The 22,400-nt window shown below is 40.4% G+C and overlaps 1 long non-coding RNA gene across 2 annotated transcripts in view; it reads left to right on the forward strand.

Moving 5' to 3' along the window:
• LOC140505349 (uncharacterized) overlaps window positions 1-22,400 on the forward strand; it is a 68,093-nt gene that overhangs the window by 44,481 nt on the left and 1,212 nt on the right. The window lies entirely within an intron of this gene.

The raw sequence follows: 22,400 nt of genomic DNA on the forward strand, positions 1-22,400 counted from the left end.
TCAGTTACATCCAAAAAAAAAAAAGTCTCAATCTGCTCTCTGAATCTGTCTCCTCTGTATCAGGAGGTGTGTAACATGTTTCATCACAAGGCTTCTGGAATTACGCACCACATCCTCTTTATCTTGGTATTTTCTTTAGTGCCTTGCACTATCCTCTACCCACAGTAAGAACTGAACTCAGATTATAGAAGGAAAAGGTCATCAAATCTAACTACTTCACTTTTTTAGGGTAGGAAACTGAAGCATGGAGATGTTAAATTATTTGACAAGGGGCACACAAAGTAAGTTGCAGATTCACAATTAAATCCTAGGTCCTCTTACTCTGCATTTTATTTTATTCTCATGATCCTGCAGTGCCATTTGTTGAAAGTAGAATTAATTGATGAACTTTTGAAGTTAGCTTGCATCTTGCATACATAATGTTTTCAGTCATTAAAAGTGGATTAATTTGATCACTTTAAGATAGACTCTATACTGTTTTCTATACTGTTTAAAATTCATTACATTTGCCATTCTTGTCCAGACACCAGCAAATGAAAGGCCGATGCTTGTTAGAGAGCTTTCTGGTTCTACCCTTTGTGGTTTGGGGGTGCTATAGAAAGTGGGTCAAGGATCACTAAACTGAAAATCCCAAAGCTCAATTCCTGGTTCTCAGACACAGTCTTCACATGACATTTCTAATACAGAAAACTCTGCTAGTGATTTAGACATGACTGCATCTGCTTAGCCTAGTTCTTCCTGCCTCTCAAATCATCTTGGGGAAAAAATATGCTTTAGTTGATAAGCCTTTGACAATTCTGAAAAGATGAGTGTTAAAAGAATAAATCAGAAAGTCGAATGACTATTGCCCAAATCCCCTTTTTCAAAAGAAAAGAACAGATGAATATTCTGCTGGATAAAGTTCAAACTCCTAATCCTGACATCAGGACCATTCACAATCTGACCCCTACCTATTTTCCTAACTTTATTTCCCTATAGTTTCCTAAATAAATTCTCTTCTCACTGCTTTTTAATGTTGGAAAGGATCGCAGCAGCCATGTAGACTCCGCATTATAACATATCAAACAGAGGTCATCCATCCTTTGATTAAAAACCTCCATGGAAATGAAATAGATATGACATAGAAATATATGCAGAGGCTGCCCATTTCACTTTTGGACAGCTTTAAGTATCAGAAAAATTTTTCTACATCAAGCCCAAACTTGCTTCTTTGCATCTTCCACTTGTTGGTCCTGGTTCTTTCTTTGAAGGTCAAACAGATGTTTAATGCCTATCCTTGTGACAATCCTTCAAATACTTGAAACAAGCAATCCTACTTCCTTCTGATTTTTCGCCATTATAGCCTAACCAACAACAATTTTTTCATCCAATTTTTTTCTTACATGAACTCAAGGCCTTTCATCATGTTGATTGCTCTTCTCTGGATACTCCAATTTGTCAATGTCCTCCTTAAAAAGTAGCACTCAGAATTGAACAGAATACTCCAGTTGAGATCTGATGAGAGCAAGGTACAATGGGACTAATCACTTCCTTCTTCTGGAAATTATTTGCTTTTCTTAATGGAACACAAGAGTGCTTTAGCTTTTTGGCTGTCACACCAGACTGCTGAGTTAAATTGGTCTGTCATTGTCTCCAGACCACACCAAGCTTTCCTGCTTCCTTACCTTGGCTCACACCATGACTCTTGCTGCAAAAACCTGCCCTTTCTCTTTATCTATCCAAATCCTAGCCCAACTCAGGTCTTCCTCTTTTGTGAAAGCTTTCTCTATCCGGGGCAGCCAGCCCAGTGTCCTTTTCCTCCTCTAAACTCCCTAGTGGTGATCAATATCATTCATTTTGTAATTACTCGAGCATATTCTTGTAGCATTTATTATAATTGTAGCAGCAGCCATCCCAGAGAATGCTGAGCTATGAGCTGCTTCCAGAAGGCCAGATGTAGTCATTCAGCACTGATGGACTGGGTGGGATAATGATAATGATGATACAGCAAGCACTGGGGTGGGAAAGGGGAGAGGTCTTTTGGTCCCCATCCCCACCCCCACAGAAGGAGGCACTGACCACTAAGTCAAAACTGCATCAGAGAAAATAGGCTATTGAAGCAAGAAAATAGCCTAGTTCATAGATTCTGAAAGGCGTAACTCCTCCCTTGGGCCTCTTGCTTAGCTTTCTCCAGAGCAGGTTCTCAAGCAACTAACTCTTTTTCCCTTAAGATTTTCTCACAACTTAAAGATTTAAGATTTGGGAGAGGGGTGGGTTGCCTTCCTTAATCCTACAAGAAACCACCACATGAAAATTAAAACAGGGCTGAGCCAAACAAGAGAAATAGAGCCTTACCCATCTTTCTAGAGGTCCTTATTCTCCCCAAGACTGAACCAGGTCTATTTGTGTGTGGGGAGAGGTCCAGAGTGAAGGGCCTCTTGAGAGGGAAAGGGTGAGTACCTTAGTCACTCTGGACTTAGCAAACAATTATCTGTTATTATATAGTGTTGGACTATACTGTCCTACCTGCTTTTCTTCACACATGGCACCCTGTCTCCTAATTCTATCCCTTTGCCCTGTCCCCTATGCCTCCTTTAAGATTCAGCACAAATTGAACTCTCTATAGAAGGCTTTTCCTGATTCCCCCATCTCACTCAAGTGTCTGCCTTCTGAGATTACCTTTCATTTATATTGTATGTATTTCCCACATACATTTTTAATTTTTGCATCTTATTTGCCCTATTAGAACATGAGCACCTTGATGGCAGAGACCATGGTTTCACCTTTCTTTGTATACCCAGAATGTAGTGTAACAAATTGGGACAGAGTAAACACTGAATTTTGACTTTACAAATTCCTACCTTTGTTCCTTTCCTGATTTGTCAGTTCCATTAATATACCAGCTTTCTCCCTTCTTGATATCTCTAGAACAGGTGTTCTCAAGCTTTTTATGTGTGATTGACCCCCTTAGCAGTCATGTTTTAAAATGCATACTATAAAATACATAGGATTACAAAAGAAACCGAAGGTTTATGAAAATAAAGATGTAATCTCTTTCCATCTTTGGGGATCCATGAACCCCAGGTTAAGAACCCCAATTCTAGAAGCATGTGGCATAGGACTTTACACAAAGGAAGTCCTCAATAAATGCTTGCCTTGCACAGATTAGGTGTTCAATAAATTTTTGCTTAATTGATAGTTGATCATCTGCATATACAGCTCCTCTCTATCAAGGCTTCATGGAGGAGGTGGAAATCTTGTCTATGACATGTGGGAAGGGTTTGGTTAAATAGAAGGAGAGAGAGAGGTAGAATTCTGAACAGGAAAACAGAATCAACAAAGGCACAGAGATGTTAATGAGAAAGGACAAAGAATAAACCATGATGACTGGAGTGGAGTGCAAGTTGGGCAGTGAAGAAGGAGATTATATAGATGACTTTGAGCAAATCACTTCCCCTTTCTGGGTCTCTGTATAATGAAAAGTGGGAAGATCAATTCCACTCAACAGACATTTATTAAGCCCCTGTTTGAGCCAGGCATTGCGTTATGTGCTGGGAATACAAAAACAGGTGAACAGGCCCTGCTCTCGGGAAACTTCTGTCTCACAAGGGGGAAGTAACATAGACGCAGATAACCAAAGAGAAATGATATTTAAAAATCACACAAAGTAACCTGTAATGGAGAAGAACCTTCATGTGAGCAGACGAGGATAGGCTTTGTCTAAGAGAGCTGAATTTTGAAAGGAACTCGGATTGGAAAAGACATTCTAAAAGGTATTTGCCAGGTCTAGCTTTCCATGACTCCATAAACTGAGGGAATTTTGCCTGAGTGGGTGGTTTTTGGTGGGAACACATAGGGCTTGACACACAATGAAGCCATGGCCACTGTTTCCTGTTTCTTCCTATATTTTCTTTGCAATCAGTTGAGAATTATTAACTGTGAACTGTTTGCTTCCCTTGACGGTCAGGCTATTACCTTGGCTAAAACACTGAATTCTGGTTTGTCAGTCATTTCACGTCCAACTCTTTGTGAACCCATTTGGGGTGTTATTGACAAAGATACTCAAGTGGTCTGCCATTTTCTTCTCCAGCTCATTTTACAGATGAAGAAACTGAGGAAAACAGGGTTAAGTAACTTACCCAGGCTCACGCAGCTAGTAAGTGTATGGGGCAAGATTTGAACTCAGGAAGATGCATCTTCTTGACTTCAGGCCAGGCATTCTATCCACTGAACCACCTAGTGGCATTTTGGTAACGTCTTCTGGTGACACTGCTAAAAATTCCCTGTGACCTTAAAGCTTGCTCCTGACCTTGAAGCTGTCTATTCTTTTTGAATATTTCATCATGCTCTTTTCCTTTATAAACCTCTATTACTCTGCAGTAGTTCCCCTCATCTCACCAATAGAACCCTCTTATAACAAATACACAATCAAGCAAGGAAAACCAGCACATTAGCCTCTTCCTCATCTCACCCTACACCAACAGAGTCCATCGCCTCTCTGAGGCTAGGGAAAAGCTTTACCAGCAGTTCTAGGGAATCATTAGTGATTTCTGCATTGATCAGTGTTCTGAAGTCTTTCAATGTTGTTTTGCCTCTCCTCTGTGCTGGGAATGGGCTTGCCACTAGCTCATGCTACAATATATTTCTTCCTTAAAGCTATTTAAGGTGATGAGATGTCGTCAGGACTCCCAGTCTGCTGTGTTCAGTGTGCTCGGTCCTAAGTGTGTGGCTCAAATTCAGCTTTATGGAGTTGCAAGTCGTTACCATGCAGCTCATCACCTGGAGTGCCATTATGCAAATACACATATGGCTCTGCTGCACAGTTCAGACAAATATTTATCATCTTTTAAAGCCTGACTCACAAAGAGATAACAGGCAAAATAGAGTTCTAGCACATTATACTCTCTGAGTTTTAAAATGGAAAAAAACAGGTCTATGTTGATCTTGGGTACAGGAAATCTCTCAGGAGGCAGCTAGATGGAGCAGCGGATAAAGGACTGGTCCTGGAGTCAGGAAGACTCATCTTCCTGAGTTCAAATGTAGCCTCAAACACTAGCTGGGAGACCAGTATCTTCATCTGTAAAATGAGCTGGAGAAGGAAATGACCAGTCACTCCAAAGCTTTGCCAAGAAAACCCTAAATGAGGTCACAGAGTCAGACACGACTGAAAAATGACTCAACAATAGAGATCTCAGGAAAATCACCAGAGGCAGCATGGAAGAGTGAGTAGTATACAGAATCTGGAGTCAGAAAGACCTGGTTTCAAATCCTGCCTCAGATCCTTACTGGTTAGGTAACAATGGACTAGTCACTTCACTTCTTAAACCTCAGTGTCTTTATTGGCAAAATGGGGAAATGATAACAACTGTAGCACTTACCCCACTGGGTTGGAAACCTTACAGTGCTATATACCTCTAAGGTTTTAATATTAGCCTTTTTGGGGGAAAGAAGGAAATTTCATGGTGATTTTAATTAGCTTGGAGAAGAGCAGACACAGAGGAGATATAATCACTGTCTTCAAATATTTGAAAGCCTCTCAAGTGGAAGAGATATTAAAGGTATTCTGTGGGACTCCAGTAAATAGAACCACGACTGATGTAGAAGTTACAAGGAGTCATAGGTGAGGCTGGGCTCAAACTACGCACTGATTTCATGGCATTTAGAGCTATCTAACAACGCAACAAGTAGCAAGGCAATCTGCTTCCCATTCACCAGAGGTATTTAAGCAAATTCTGGATGGTTATATTCTGCAGCATCCATGTAGCTGAGAGGCTAATTTTAATCATCTCCAAGTTTCCTTAAAGTCCTAGAATTCTGTTTTCCAGAAGGTAGATCATGTAGATTATGTGTATCCACATGAGTTAGCTGAATGTAGATTGATGGTAGACATTTCTGGGATCCTGCCTACCCCTCTCCTTGGTAGACTTTTATTCCTACCTTGAGGAGAACAAGAGAAGGGTCCATGAGGCTGACTGTTCTCTTCTAAGAGATGAGGTACTAGATTATAATTATACATATCTGTCCCTTTAAATATTGTTGGTCTAGGGGCACCATGTGTTAGATTCAAAAGTTAAAAAGCTATTAGCTTCCTTGGTTACTATGTCTTAAATAGGGAGAGTATTCCAAGCTTATACCTTTATGACTGTCTCCTTCCCACTAAATACCAGCTACACAAAAGACCATCACAATGAGAGAATAGTGAACAAATCCATTTATCCAAGCAAACAGAAATAAGAAAAATCACACCAATTAGAATATACCAGAAAATACATTATGAATGAGGTCTCCCAGTAGGAGTGAAATGTCTCAGCACAAAAAATAGAGGCATTCTGATCCCACCCAAAAGAGAATTTCCCAGAGTTTCTAGGACAGGCAAGCTAGAAATCAGGGACATGTTGAAGAACTGGCTTCCCCTATATGTTTACCACTTCCATCATCTTTTTTTCCCTTTCTCCTCCATGTCATCGATCCCAAAAAGAGTCTAGAACTTTAGATGTCCTCTCTCAAAAAAGTAAGAAAGAATCTCTCTTTCCAAAGCTTTCATACCAACTGTCCTTTTTTTGCAGGCACACAGGGTTGCATAATCATTCTTTCTACAAATTCAGAATCATATTTGCAGGGAACATTCGACACAGGGTTACTTGTCCCTTACCTGGCTTTATTTGGAGTCAGGTTACAATTCCATAGTTCTTCAAAAGCACTTTTTTGGGCCCTGATTTTTACAAGAACTTTCCCTCTGAATTTCATATTATCTACAAATGTCATAAATAGGCTGAATAGATGTTACTCTTACTTCATCAGCCTCAGTGGCAGTGGAGTGAGCGATGGCTCAGGCTTAGGTGCCATGGTCCTGTTTCCATAGCAGTAGAATGGGAAATGACACAAATCCCAACAAGCAGATCCATCATAACACTTTGTTTACTATAATATGGAATTGATGAGGCCCCTCCTCGTTGCTACCAGTACAGTATCACATCAGCAGAAAACGCCTTCCCAGAGAGGGTCTCAGATATCTAAGGTGTGGAATTTGGGGGATGTTCCTTGCTTTTAATGATGGTGAGAGCAGAGAAATGAAACTGTGCATCCAGCCCCAGTGGGGAAAGGGGAGGATCCCTCAGCAGCGACCTCTAGAGGGACAGAGAATTAGTGTTCCCACCACTGATGGGACTCTGAAGGAGAAGGGCCTAGCTGGTGACCAGGGGAAAGTACAGAGTGAGTTTTAGTATTTATTCTGGACTGGGATAGGCTATTTGTAAAAAGATAATGGTTTCTTGACTACTTTTCCATAGATGACCTTGACCCTTGATGACAATTGTAACTGCCATCATAAATACAGAGTATTATCTTTTGCATTATGACCAAAGGTTTAGCATCACTCATCAACTGGAAGGGATTGTTAATATCTTGGACTTCACCCTTTTTTGGGGGGTGGGGGGGAAGGAGAGAGATCTGGGCTTTTTGATCTTCATACTCCATTCTGTCATTCCTTCCTGGAGTAGTTTTATTTCCTGTTATCTTTTCTGCTTTCTGTCTTTGCCTTTGTCCCTCTTATATCCCTGAGGTCAGATTTGTCCAGTATTGGCTATAAGGCCATTGAAGCAATGGAAGGTCCTCTAGAAAACTTTTAGGAACTTTCCACTAAGGGTCACAATGTGGTAGATGTAACATCTACCCCAAAAAGGGTAGGCAGGTATTTCTTTAACATAAAATGAAACCATGCTTCAAACTTAATCTATCCAAGGGATTATAGCTAGAGCCATTGATGTAGTTTCTTCTTGTTTTAAGTACAAAAGCCAGGATAGACAGGAGGCATTAGATTTCCCTGGAAATTGTCCACAGCACTTCTTACCAGTGGGCATGACAAACAGGAAAGCAGGAAAACGACATCTAACTAAATCAATGCTGTGTGTATTTTCCGTGCTACTGGTAAGTAAGCTTATTTGCATTAAATGGTAGATGGTCTATAAGTGTCTCATTTCATCCCATTATCAAACCTAAATCACAATACCAAAACAAGTAAGGACTATTTATTCCATGATACATGTTGTCTCTTTCTTTGTTAAAGTCTCTGACAAAGATATAGGACAGAACAGGGTTAAGGATATTGGTCCAATCATAGTTGTGTTGATTGGTCATTCAAATATACAGTGTTCATACATACATGTGTCATGGATGTGCCCAGCCATTACCTTGGGTCCCTGTTGTTGACTTATTGGTTTTGGTTTTGGTTTTTGGTCCGGACTTCTGATTTCATTGGTATGGGAATTCCCTACAACAACATAGAAGCTTTCACTATAAAGGAAGATCAGTACATAGTCTGCAACTTATACTTGAGAGTTTCCTGGATCTGGACAGGTCAAGTGACTTGCTGAGGTTCACACAGTCAGTCTGTGTCAAGGGTAGTATTTGAACCTCCATCTTTCTTAATCTGAGGCTTGCTCTCCATCTGCTTTCCCATAGTTGATTGTTTTGGCATTGTTAATGGGTCTATAATAAACCATGAAATTCTCCTGACAAGGTTAATTCTGTGATAAAGAATTAGCTACTAGACTTGTTCTGGGCATTTGTTGCCCCACTGAGATCATATCAGTGTTGAGTGAGTCATGGCCAGTTCATACACATTAACTCTACTCTTGATTTTGTTCTTGAGAGAGAGAGAAAACAAGATTTTGTGGGGATTGAAGGGGAGGAGAGAGTCTGGCAGAGAGAAGTAGGTTGGACACATAGAAGGATTTGGTTCCTTACAAGGAGGTCACATAGTATAATATAATATAAAATAATTGAACTCAAAGGTCACAGGACCTGAGTCTGAATCCTACTCCTGCTATTTACCACCCATGACACTTTGAGCAAGTTACTTCCCTTACCTGGGTCTCAGTGTCTTCATCCGTAAAGTAAGGGAGCTGGACTAGATGCCCTCTAAGTTCATTTTCAGATGTAGAGCCATGAGCTTCCGATCAAAGTCTTTGTTGACCAGTGGTCACTAAGTGGAACCATGTGCTTCAGGGAGCCATATGCAACTGGATGAGAACGGGAGAGGGAGGAATGCAATGAGAATTGGTATACCTTATATATGGAACTATATTAGTGCCAGCAAGGAAATAGCTTCAGTAGAGCAGTATGTACTCAGGAAAAAATCTGGACACATCTACTACATGTGTGAACACATATATTTATATACATGTATACATATCAGCCAGCTATACAAATGTACATATAAACATGTATATTATCTACATATAGGTGTGTGGATATTGGATAAATAGAGAGATAGAGAGATAGATAGATAGACAGACAGACAGACAGACAGACAGACAGATAGATAGATAGATGCTAGACTTATGAATTCACTGATACTGGAAACTTTCAGATGAGAAAACTACCTCCACGAATGCAGGTCAACAATTCTCCTTAAGTTATATTTTTAGAGAGGTCTCTAACTACTACAAGGAAGGTTAAGTAGTCTCATAGCAAATGTGTCTCAGAGATGAGACTTGAAGTCATGCCTTCCTGTCTCCGAGTCTAGCTGTCTGTTCACTAAGCCACATTGCTTCTCATGTGCACACATATACACACAGAGCACAAAGGAGCTACTTGTCTAAGTAAAGTCTCAAAAAAATATGTGTACATATATGCAGTACCCATAAGCATGTGTATGCACATGTATAGGTCTATGCATACAAATAATGCATATATGTTTTATGTGCACATATAATATACGTGTGTGTATAACATTTATGAGTTACACTGAATGGCATTCCTACAGTCCATCTGCCTGGAAGTTCTTCCCTTCAGCAGTATCTATCAGAATTTATGCTCATCAGAATAACCTTCAAGAAGCCAAGGTTACCTCTATGTTATAATGGGTCATCAGAAGAACACTTCAGTGGAGATGTCTGTGAGTTTTCTGTGTGTGTGTGTGTGTGTGTGTGTGTGTATGTGTGTGCGCACACACATGTACATGCACACTCACTCATTTGCAAATGAGTAGTTTAACAATAAGAAATAATTTGTACCATTAGCATATATATATTGAGTCTGTCCCCAAATCCCTAAGGGGGATCGTATCCTACATGTACAGATATTATTTTTAACAATACACACCAAGAAAATGCAAAGCTTCTTTCATTTTGTGGGTTTCCAGGGATTTCTTTCATTTTAAATCAGCATTCCGGAGAGCAAATCAGAAAGTTGCCTGCCCCTGAAATCAGAGATTTCATCTAACTAATCTTACCTCTGAAAGTCTGACCACAGTGCAAGAACAGAGATAAAGAATAAAGGATATTTGGTTTCTCAGGAAGAGAATTTAAAGCATAAACTGCCCAGATTGCTGATAGGACTTAAATCACATTCATTTAATCCAAACAAAGACAGCACAGGGAATGATGACTCAATTTCAAAAGAAAACAAAATCTCAGCTGTATTTGCTACAAGAAGGTAGGAACTGTTTTCGGAACAAAAGGTGAGGTAGAAAGATGTCACCTGGGAAAAGAGGGTAAAAAACAAAATGTATTTTCTTGCATTTTTATGCTTCCCCTCCTCCCATTGTCATCTTTGTTATACAAAATTTATAGTGTCAACTGAATCAGAACATGTTGGAAGGTTGTTAATGAGCTACATAAATCAGGTAAATTAGCCCATTTTTTTTTTTAAAAAAAAAAGGTCTTTCTCTTCTCAATTTTAAGATCAATTCTTTGCTTCTTGTCTGAGGAAACTGGCTTCTACCCTGCCTTCTCCATTCAGAACCAAGATTGAAGATGAGCCAAAGGGGTCTTGATCCTGTGAGTGGGCTCTGGGTCTTGCTAATGCTCTTGGCTCCCTCATACTTTTGCACAGATCTTGGTGAGATCTGTAAACAGCATTGGTTGTTGTCCTTTGTCTTCAAACAGGACCAAAATGACATCACCATGATAAAGTTAAATTTCAGTGTGTCTGACTATATAGCTGATCAGACCGATACGAGCTCAGAATGCTCTACCACAGGTTGGGCACAGATAGTCCGTGTGAATATTCGAGGTATACATCCCAAATTTGTGCATCCTACATTTACTCTGTGATGTCTCAATTCTGCTTTGCTCAAAAAGCACAGCACCCTGATGTGGGCACACCATGCTGAGCAGTCCTGTGCCAGTGTCTCCCATGTTGCACAGTCAAATCCAAAGTTCTCGAGAGACCTTGAGAGTGTCCTTGTATCGTTTCTTCTGGTCACCATGTGATCTCCTGCCCCATGCAAGTTCTCCATAAAATAGTCTTCTTGGCAAACATACATTTTGCATTGGAACAATGTGGCCAGCCCATCAGAGTTGCGCTCTCTGAAGCATACAGCAATGAGGCAGCATGGAGACAAGGATGATTGTGCCCATTGCCTGTATTCTGAAGTGGACTTCTGTACACATCATATGACTACCAGACTTGGGACAGGTCAGAAGAAGCCCAGGAGGAACATTTTTTGTCTCTCTATCTGTCTGGGCCTACTGAGACTGCAGTAAATTCTTTTTCTTCTTATTATTTGCAAACAAAGTCATCGAACCTCCCTGGTGCTAATCCACAGAACCACAAAAGAGCTACTTTGTCCCCTAAACAAAGGTCTGTAAAACAGAAAAGGTATTTGCTAAGTAGTGGCTACAGAAGGAGATACTCATTTGGAAAATTACAATGAACTCACAGGGAAGAGTAGATGGACACATTCTTCCCAGTAACAATGACAGTACTGATTTAATTAAGGTGTTAGAGCTGGAATAAGAAATAGGGACAGAGGGTCCAAGCATGGTTTCCACATGGCTGGCAAGAAGACACCTGGGGAGTAGCATGAGTAAAGCCAATCTAAATACAGAGCACCTCATAAGCCCCCATCTATAAAATGGGCACACTAATGGCATCTACTTCCCAGGATGGTTGTGAGGATCAAATCATTGCGGTTGCTGCTGTTGATGATACTTGATTCTCAAAGAGGACCAGTGACATCATGGGGTGACATGTTGACACTTGAGTGAATTGGATTTAAGAGAGACAGAGCTGCGCAAAGTTGTTAGCCCAACTCTCTCCTCTAGAGTCATCCAAGTCCAGTGGCAAGACAAAAGTCAAGATGACTGATGATGGCCCAGGATGCAATGGGTAAGGATCAAATGAGATACTTGTAAAGTACCTAGAACAGTATCCAGAACACTGTAGGTGCTAGATAAATGTTACCTATCATCATCATCAGTAGATACTTGACAATCAGGACAGTAGGGCCCTCGGGTATGATTTTCAGTGCTGAGGTTATCTTCTCCAGCTAGGTGGCTGGTGAAAAGATAGACTTGTACCAATAAAAGCCTGAAAGACTACAAACTCTGCCAACATCATAAAAAGCCAGGATAAGCCACTTCCTGTGTCTTACAACCCAGGTCTCTATATACTAGGTGTTGCCCAGATTCTAATAAATAGTCAAAATCCTGTCATGGTAATTATGAGAGTTAAAGACCTTCCCCACCCATTAATGGGCCTGCCCATTAAGGGAAGTTTGATTAGGGGAGACCTTTACCTTTTATTAATTTCTAATGAAGCACTGGTTCTCAAAGGTTGTAATACCCTCTGGCTCTGGAAAATGTGTAAATACCCTGAGGTGAGGTTTTACTTTGGGGCTTACTCTTTAGAAGTGTTTCTTTGGCCAGACAAGCCTCTGGACAGTCGCTGAGGAGGCCCCTGGCTTTGAAAACTCGGAGGCTGGTGCTTCTCTCTCTGGTAACTATGTATGTATGGTCAGATAGTTATCTGTCTGTTGATCTGCGATGTATGTATTGCTTATGGTCCGACAGTTGGAAGCCCTGTCTGTTGGTTGATCTTTGATTCTCTGTTGGTATTTTCTCTGAAGTTCAGGGTGCTAACTTTTCCCCTGAAATAAGTGAATGCTATATGATAAATAAAGTGATTGTTGATCCCCTCAAAAGCTGCTCTCCTTTTAGAAAAGCAGATCTAAGAACCCGTGAAAGCAGGCTGCCCTGTGTATGTTGGGGTCTTTGCTTTTACAAATCCTCACTCTTGGTTTAAAAGATCCTCAAAGAAGACAAAGATATTTCTATGTACATTTTACGTAGCTTTTGCGGTTTATCTGACTTGTGGTTTTTTCAAATTTGTTTTAATGTTGATCACCAGAAGATCTTGGGGAGAATATGCAAACATCCTGATCGCCATCATTGTAACTACTGCTTAACGGTTTACAAAGTACTTTACAAGCATCTCATTTTATCCTCACTACAAAGTAAATAATTATTATCCCCATTTTAGATATTAGGAAGCTGAGGCAGTTAGAGGTTAAATGACTTGCCCAGGGTTATACTGCTAAGAAGTATCTGAAAGTGGATTTGAACTCAGGTATTTGTGACTCCAGACCTAGCTCTCTATCCACTTGACCTGTAAACATTGCATCAAGAGCAATGGTTCTTTTTTGAAGATCCTCTCTTGATTCCAAGGCATTCCAAATTATTCTGATAAGTGACTGGGGGGAGGTGGAAGGCAAAGGTGTATTGGGATGGCAGCTGCAACCCTCTCTCAGAGGCTGTCTTCAAGTAATTAAATGTGTAAATAGAATCATAGATCTAGAACTATTGTTGGCTTCTAGTGCAAAGGACCTGTTTGGACACGAGGTAAGTTTTTCTTTCATACTCACTTTTCTTTTTAAACCAAACCTGTGATTCTGTGTTTTTCTTGGTCTGGAGATTTCTTGTTTAAGAAACTCCCTTTGCCAATGGAGATTGCTGGCTATTATAGAACGTTTAGCCTTAGGGAGTTACCTAGAGCACCAAAAGTTGTCCAGAATCACACAGCCACAGTGAATTAAAGGCAGGACTTCTAGACTGCAAAGTCAAGCTTATATCTTCACATGTTGCTTCTCCCAGGCTCACATTATAAAAATTCAAGTCTTGTGATTACTAAAGATGCACACAAACAATTCTCTAGCATCAAACATACATGACTTAGAAACTAAATGATATACCACTTAGAATCTGTAAAGGAATTCCTTGCCAATCATTGGCACCCTCTTCTCCAGCTAGAAGGTAATAAATATAGCTCCAGTGCAGGAAGTCCTTCTGGGGGCGTACCTAACAGGATATACAAATGATGCATATTAGGAAATGATGTATTGGGCAGGATTTTACAACCAAAAATAATTTGGGAGTCCCTTGCTCTCTCTTTGACAAGACACCTTCCTACTACCGTGGGAACTGATCACAGACTCAGGACCATTTTGTTCCAAGGAATGATAATCAGCTGCATTATCTTATTATTTTTAAATCATTGTAGAGATTGCTTTGGTGGGCCTAATTTTTCTGGTCTGGATTTGGCAGGCCAACCCTCCAAAGCCTTGAGTAAGACAGGCGATTTTTACTAAAAGCAAGACCTCAGACAGAATTTCACCAGGAGGCCTGCCATAGCTGGAAAGGTCAAAAGACTCATTTGTCCCCCCAGGGAAGCAAATGAATATGAGACTGAATATAAAATAATAGCCCTAACTTATTAGCACAAATGATGAATGTGGCCACTACTAGCTTTCTCCCCTGTGAGGCCTTTCAGAAGTCCGAGAAAGCTATGAGAAACTCTGTGGAGGAGCTAGCACTAACTTGAAAGACACAGCTCTCTGTTGCCATATGCCCATATTGAGTGAGGCTCTCTGTGCTGAGGGCAGAGGTCGTTTTATGAATGAGACATAAAGCCAATGTCCAAACCAAGTGGTTGTTTTGTAAATACTTTATAAATAATGACATTTCCTTTACCTTTGGTATCTTGGGATTTCTAGTAGGATAGAGGTGAAGCTAAATTAAGATGAAACCTACTTTTCTCAGTGTGAATGACTCTGTGGTCCATCACTGCCATTCATTCACACTGAAATGGCTAAATTCAGGAAGGAATAGTTCCTATGAGGTCCTATTTGTTAGGAAGGAAGAAGGGAGGAAGGAACGAATGCAGGAAGGAAGGAAGGAAGGAGAAAAAAGGAAGTATAGAAGGAAGAAGGGAGGAAAGAAGGAAAAGAGGGAGGGAAGAAGAGGGGAGGAAAGAAAGGAAGGAAGAAAGGAAGGATTTATTAAGCACTAAGTGGCAAACACTGTGCTAAGCACTGGAGATACAAATACAAAAGTCAGACGTTTCCTTCCCTCAAGGACCTTACATTCTAACAAGGGGAAACAACACATTTAGGGCTATGATGACACGGGAGTAGTGTTTCAGAGTGAGGAATTATGGAAATGGGGAGTGGAACAACTGACACTCCCTTTCCAGAAGCAAAGGGAGTGATGATTTTATTAGTTTTTAAAGCAAGAGATGAAAAGTGGTCAAGGGAGAGAAAAACAGAGGTACTCAAGGTTATGTTGAAGCTGAGGATGCAGGATCCCCAGGGGTTCAAAACTGGTTCTCTTATCTGCTCTCAGGTATAGCTCGAGAGCTCTGGTTTGGAAGGACATTCTTACCTGCAGTACACTAGATACATGCTAACTATAATAAATTCATACAAATTAGCACAAAAATGATTGATATTCCTCCTAGTTCTCCATTGTTTCTATGCTGATAGGTACACACACACACACACACACACACACACACACGTGTCTGTGTGTGTTTTTGATGTTTTAAAATTTGCCAAGGGCTTTACATCTCATTTAAGTCTGATGATAACCCTATAAAGTAAGATCCTAAGTCAATAGTTTTTGCATCTAAAGCAAATACTACAAAACACACCAAAACAAGCATTATGAAACAGGCCCTCATTTGAGGAGAGAGGGGTTAAGCCGCCACTCTATAAGAGAGAGCTAGAAATCTAGAACACTGACATAAGACCGATGCTAAGAAGTCCATCTGAGAGAGGAGGAGAGAATGGTAGAGTTCAGAAGATCATGAGGTTAGGCACTACTGGACTCTGAGTCAAGATCTGAATTAAAATTCTGCCTCAGACACTTAATAGCCATGGACAAGTTACTTAACCTTTGACTGTACCAATTTCCTCATCTGTAAAATGAGGATAATAATACCACTTATCTCCAAAGGTTGTGGGATAAAATGAGTTATTTGTAAAATACTTTGCAGACCTTAAAACACCATATAAATGTTAGCTAGTGTTATTAACTGGACAGCACTCATCCTGCCCATATGGATAACTTTCTATTTAAACTAATTCTTTTTGCTAAGTACTATTATTGTTTTTGTCCTGATGAAGATCTGCAAGTCATGCCAGTACCCACCAAGTTTTGCCATCCCATAAAGCTAGTGCCCTGGAAAAAGGACCAGGCTCCCTTGCCTAGTTAAAATTCTAAGTTGTGTAGGGGTTATTACTCTTCCCCTCTCTTACTTTACAGATAAGGAAACTGAGATTCAAAAAGGCAAAATAGGTAGTAAGTAGCCTAGGTGGGAATGGCACCCAGGCCTACCTCACTCCAAGTCCAACACCCTATGTGATATGCCAGGCTACCTCTTGGCTACAAAAACACACACACACACACACACACACACACACACACAACCCCATTCTCAATCTGTTTTCAGTGATTTTAAGATAATTTGATGTAAACTTCACAAATTCTTTTCAAGAACAGTGAAACAGCCAAATACCATTTGACCTACTAAATGTGCACTGATCACACCTCATTTCCTAGTGTTTCCTCTGGCTGTCCAACCCCACTTTATTTTAGCCAGAGGCTGAGTTTGTTCCCACCTCCACAGTAATGGAAAATCTCTGATAACCATTTAAGTCTTAGTTGTTGGACAAATTGATCTGTCTGGATATCTAATCAGATGGCATAATAATAGATTGAGAAGCATTGCCTCTTCTAATTGATTGCTGCATAAAGAGAGGTAGCATGATACTGGAGATACAGGATGAGGCTTGTAATCTCAGCTCTGACTTTCACCAGCTGGGATTTGAGACAAGTCACTTATGTCTTTGGGTCTCAGCTTCTTCTCCTGTAAAAGGAAGGAGTTGGACTAGTTGGTCACAGAGGTACCTTCTAGCATTAGAGCTATGATACTCTGATGATAGAAACTTAGCCTGAACAAAAATTATTTGGAAGAGTTTGTTTGATCCCAGTTTCAGAACTAAAAAGGAACTCAAATGCCATTTCATCCACCTCATCATTTTATACTTTAACAAACTGAGGCTCAGTCACATTGAGTAACTAACCTACTAACACAGATAGTAAGTGGCAAAGCCAGGCTATGAATACAGATCCTCTGACTTCCAGTCCAGCAATCTTTTCACTGCACTGCTCAATTCCTGGAATGATTCCACCCTTCCTATGCCCATAGAAACACAGGTTACAGAGCTGCCTAAGAGGGACGTTAATTTTAATAAATCTGTTTCCATGAAAACCAAAGAAAAGAGAAACAAAAAGAAGAAATAAAAGAAAATTAAAATCCCTCTTAGGTCTAGGGACAGAGCTTCATTAAATCAGTCCTGGTATCTTTCAGGCAATATGGTGTAGTGCATAGAGCGCTGGATTTGGGGGCAGCAGTACCTGAGTTCATATCCTGCCTCGGACACATTTCCTCATCTGTAAAATGAGATTTGATTTGAGGACCTCTAAGGTTCCTTCTAGTTTTATATGTAAGGTTCTATGAAATCCAGATTAATTTAGTATTATATTTTGTTATCATTAGTATGTTATTTATTAGTATGCTTTAAGCCCTCAATAAATAAGTGTTTAAGTGTTTAGGATCTCCACGTTTCAGTGAGATGGTATAATACGTGTAAGAGTGGATACCTTTCCTGCACCTTTGAAAGTGATTGAACTATAGTACTTATGAATTTGGAACATGTCAAATTGTAAATAGATTGATTTGTTCCATTTTTTTTCATTATCATCATCATAGCTCATATACATATGAGACTTTAGGCTGTGCGAAGCCATCTTACATATATTAGGCTGTCAAACACTTATTAAGCACAAACTCTGTACCAGGTATTGTGCTAAGTTGTTGTGTTTGTCCTTCATTCTCAAAGAGGACCATGACATCAAGATGATGACATGACTAGCAGTTCACTTTGATTTGAGTGGGTGAGGGCTGTGCAAGGTCACCAGCCTCACTTTCTTCTCCTGAGCCTTCTGGGTCCAGGATCTGATGATATTCATCAGAATGACTGGAGATGGCCCAGGATGCAATGGGAGACCTTGACCCTTTCAGGCTTAGGTCTTATCACAATTACACCCATTCAATGAATAGGCTTCTTTAAGTTACTCAAAGGATGATTCTTTTAATAAAAAAAATATCAAACTGGGAAGGGAAGACCCTCAGGATTCCTGGGTAGAAGAGAAACAAGTATTATTTAGTTATTACTCCTAAGGCCTAGACTCTTGTTAGAAGCAAGGACAAGAAAGAGCTGAACTGGGCTCTCAGAGTACCTGCAAAGGGGATGGATGGTGATGTTAAGTGGAGGGTGTATGGGATGTTATATTAAACCAAATGATCGTGGCTGCCTGTAGAATGATACAAAGAGTCAGGGCAGGCAAACTATTCTGTTTGCACTAAAGGGCATCATTTCTCTACTAAATTCCTCTTCATCACAGTGTGGAGGTAATTGGGTTTGAAGGCTGTGATAATGTAGCTGGAACTCTGGAAGCTTTTTAAGGTATTAAGGCTTTGTGCTAAGTAACAGAGATACAAAGAAAGGCAAAAGACAGTCTGCTCTCAAGAAGTTCACAGTTACAATGGGGGAGGCAACATGTCAACAACTATTGACAAACAAGATGTATCTAGGACAAACTGGAGTTAACACAGGAAAGGCATTCACGCTAAGGGGAGGTCAGAAATGGTTTCGTGTAGAAGGTGGGATTTTGACTGAGACTTGAAGGGAGAGTGGAAAGGCAGGAGATTAAAATGAGGAGGGAAAAAATTCCAGGCTTGGATACAACCACTGAAAATAGACAGAAAGTGAAGTGCCTTGTGTGAGGAAAAGCAAAGAGGCCAGTGTCACTGAATGAAAGAGTATGTGGAAGGAAAGTAAGGTATAAGAAGACTGAAAAGGTAAAGGAGCCCAGGTTATGAAAGTCTTTAATTCCAAACAGAGAACTTCAAATATGATCCTAGAAGTGATAGCAAATCATTGGAGTTGATATATTAGTGCGGGAGGCAAGGGGGTGTCATGTCGTATCTGTGCTTTAGAAAGATTGACTTGACTACTGAGACACTGGAGGCAGGGGGATCAATCAGAAGGCTATTATAATAATCCAGATATGAGGTATTGTTAGTGTCAAGAGAGGACTGGACTTTTACAAAAGATGTTACAAAGGGAGCATCAAAGTAGATTTGTGAAACATCAGATCTGTCAATCATCATTTGTGAATCCATAGGAACAGATGAGATTAACAAATGAAATAGTATAGAGGGAAAAGAGAAGAAATCCAAGGATGGACACTTGGAGGATATGAAAAGATAGCGTTTAAAACCTGGATGGCCAAGGAGACTAAGAAATGACCAGGCAGATAGGAGAACTCAGAGAGAATAGCCCCATGAAAGCCTAGAGAGAAGACAATATCAAGGAGAGATGTATGATTCGCAGTTTCAAAGGCTACAAAGGAGTTATGAAGGATGAGGGTTGTGAAAAGGTCATTAGATTGGGAAATTAAGAGGTCATTGGTAACTTTGGGAGTAGTTTCAGTTAAATGAGGTCAAAAGCTGTACTGCCAAGAGTTGAGAAGAGAGTGAAAAGGAAGTGGAGGCACCTATTATGCAATCAGTTTAGCCTCAAAAGGAAGAAGGGATAGGGGAGAGTAGCTAACATGGTTGTATGTATAAAGCAAAGGGTTTTTGAGGAGGGGGAAGACATGGTCATATTTGTAGGAAAACAACCAGTACACAGAGAGAAATTAAAGATAAGTGAGAGAGTGGGAATGATAGAGGGGACAATCTGCTGAAGAAAGTTAAAGAGAATTGACTCACCTGTGCTTTCAGAATGGTTAACTTTGGCCATGAGAAGTTACTTCTTCATGCAAGAGGACATCCTGGCAGAAGGCATTTGAGTAATGTGAGGTGAGGAGAGAGGAATAAGAAGGAGTTCTCAGAAAATTGCTTCAACTTTTTTTTTTTCAGAGAAATAAATGCTAAGAATCTTCTCAAATGAGAGGATAAGGGGAGAAAAATCATGGGAAATTTGAAGAGGAATGAAAAGGTTTGGCAAGGGGCAGTTAGTGAGTGGATAAAGCCCTGGAGTCAAGAAGATCTCAGTTCAAATACAGCCTCAGACTCTTAACATTTACTAGCTGTGTGACCCTAGGCAAGTCACTGAACCCCTATTACCACAGACACACACAAACAATTTTTAAATTAAAAAAAAATGGTTTGGCAAAGCCACTATGGAGAATGAGATAGTGAGTCAATTAGGGAAGTATAAAAGGATCGCCTCACAATACTGAGGGTCCAGTTGAGATTTTGTACCATGAACTTGAAGTGTACTCATTCATGAGAGTTTCATGATTTTCTTCAGCTTTGTTCAGAAGTATGTAAACAGACATGAAGGAAAGGGATGAAGAGGGCAATACAAGGCTAAGGCTTGGCTTTCAAGGTCCACAATAGCATTAGAGACAAGAGACTTGAGAGAACAGGGTAGTGCAGATTTGACCTGATTCATTAAAGGAAAGAGAGTGGAGCTCATGAAGGGAAGATGACCAGAAAGAACTAAGGGGTGGAGTGATTGGAAGACACAATGAGGATGAAGAATAGGCTTTTGGTTGTGTGTATGCTCATCCTTCGTTGCAAAGAAGACCATGCCATCAGAGAAATAATGACATGACTTGCACTTGACTTTGTTTTGAGTGAGGGAGGGCTGTGCAGGTCACCAGACTCACTTCTCCTCCAGAGCCATCTGAATCCAGTGACCAGATATTCATCAGGATGACTGGAGATGACCCAGGATGAGGCAATTGGAGTTAAATGACTTGCCCAAGGTCACACAGCTAGTGAGGGTCAAGTGTCTGAGGTGAGATTTGAACTCAAGTCCTCCTGACTCCTGCACTGGTGCTCTATCCACTGCACCACCTAGCTGCCCCTAGAATTTTGGTTACAAGGCAGAAGGATAAGTGGAATGACACCTGGTTGTGATCAAATAAAGGAATTTCAGGATTCAGAAACATGGAAGTGGAAGACGTGTGGGCAATAACAAGATTAAGGTATGACCATCACTGTGTGTAACTGAGATGCAGTGAAGAAGTAGGTCATGGGAAATGAGATAGTTGAGGACCTGGGAAGTTTAGGAATTTGATACATATATTAATTTGCATGTTGATGTCCCCTAGTATGAGGGTAGAAGTAGGGGAGGAGAGGAAGGCTATAAACCAGTTACAGACCTTATTGAGGAGAGTGAGTCATTGGTAGATAATAGTTAAAAGATCTTGACATAGTGATAAATATGTACTGAGTAAACCTCAAAGGTAGAGAGATTACTGAGCGCTGGAGGTAGAGAGAAAGCCTCAGAGGGGCAATGAGGAGTAAAGAGTATTTCAACTCCCCCATCACGAGTGGGAGGTATGAATGAAAGGGCCATCCATACTAGAAATGGTAGTCAAGGAAACTGTGTCATCAAGAGGGAGTCAGGTGTCAATGAGTGCAAAAAGATGGGAGGAAATGAAAAGGGAAAGGTTTAAGGTGAAAATAGGCTTGTTGCTAATAGAACAGACATTCCAGAGAGTACAGTGGAATTTGGGGTAGGAGAGAGATGAGAATAAGAGAGTGGGCAGTAGGGAGAATGGTTTTAATAATGGCAAATGGGGTTCAGAATCACTGGAATGGGGAGGGCATGAGCAAGTAGGAATTTGGAGGATGGAATTCAGGTAGGTTATAAAGATCTGGGCTCAGTGGAGGCTAAAAGCCTTTCAGGTTATTAGGCAACAGTGTGCAATTGAAGAGCTAAAAAGATAGAGGAGAAGTAGTATCCAGACTGGGAGCAAAGCTCAGGGAGGTGACTGATGGTAGATTAATAGAATGCATGTTAGGCCCAGGCCCAGACAGGACATTGGTAGGAGCAGCCACATGGTGGAATGGTGTGTCCTTCCTTCTCCCCAAAACAGCAGCCCTGTGGTAGTGCTATAGATGGCATTATCTGTACTTTATTAAAGAAAAAACTAAGGTGCATAGAGGTTAAGTTAAGTGCAGCAGGCAGAAATCAAGGCCAAGTCTTTCCCAACTCCAAGTCCAGTATTTCTTCCAATGCATCACACAGCCTCTCATTATCTTCAGAAAACCTTTTGTAAACCATTTTTACGTCAGTGTTGTTGTGTTTGCAAGATTCCTCTTGATTCCCAGAAACCCCTAATGGGGAAAAATTGCGTTTAGCTTTCTTAAAAAGTTCATGTGAGACATATTTGTGGTTTTGCTTTCAGTGGTATTTTGATAACATTCATTTTCAGCAACTGTCTTAAAACTAGATGCTTCTCTCTAACTCCAAGATGATTGGCGATCATTAT

Source organism: Notamacropus eugenii, chromosome 5, assembly GCF_028372415.1.
Source record: "Notamacropus eugenii isolate mMacEug1 chromosome 5, mMacEug1.pri_v2, whole genome shotgun sequence".
NCBI classification, from domain to species: Eukaryota; Metazoa; Chordata; class Mammalia; order Diprotodontia; family Macropodidae; genus Notamacropus; species Notamacropus eugenii.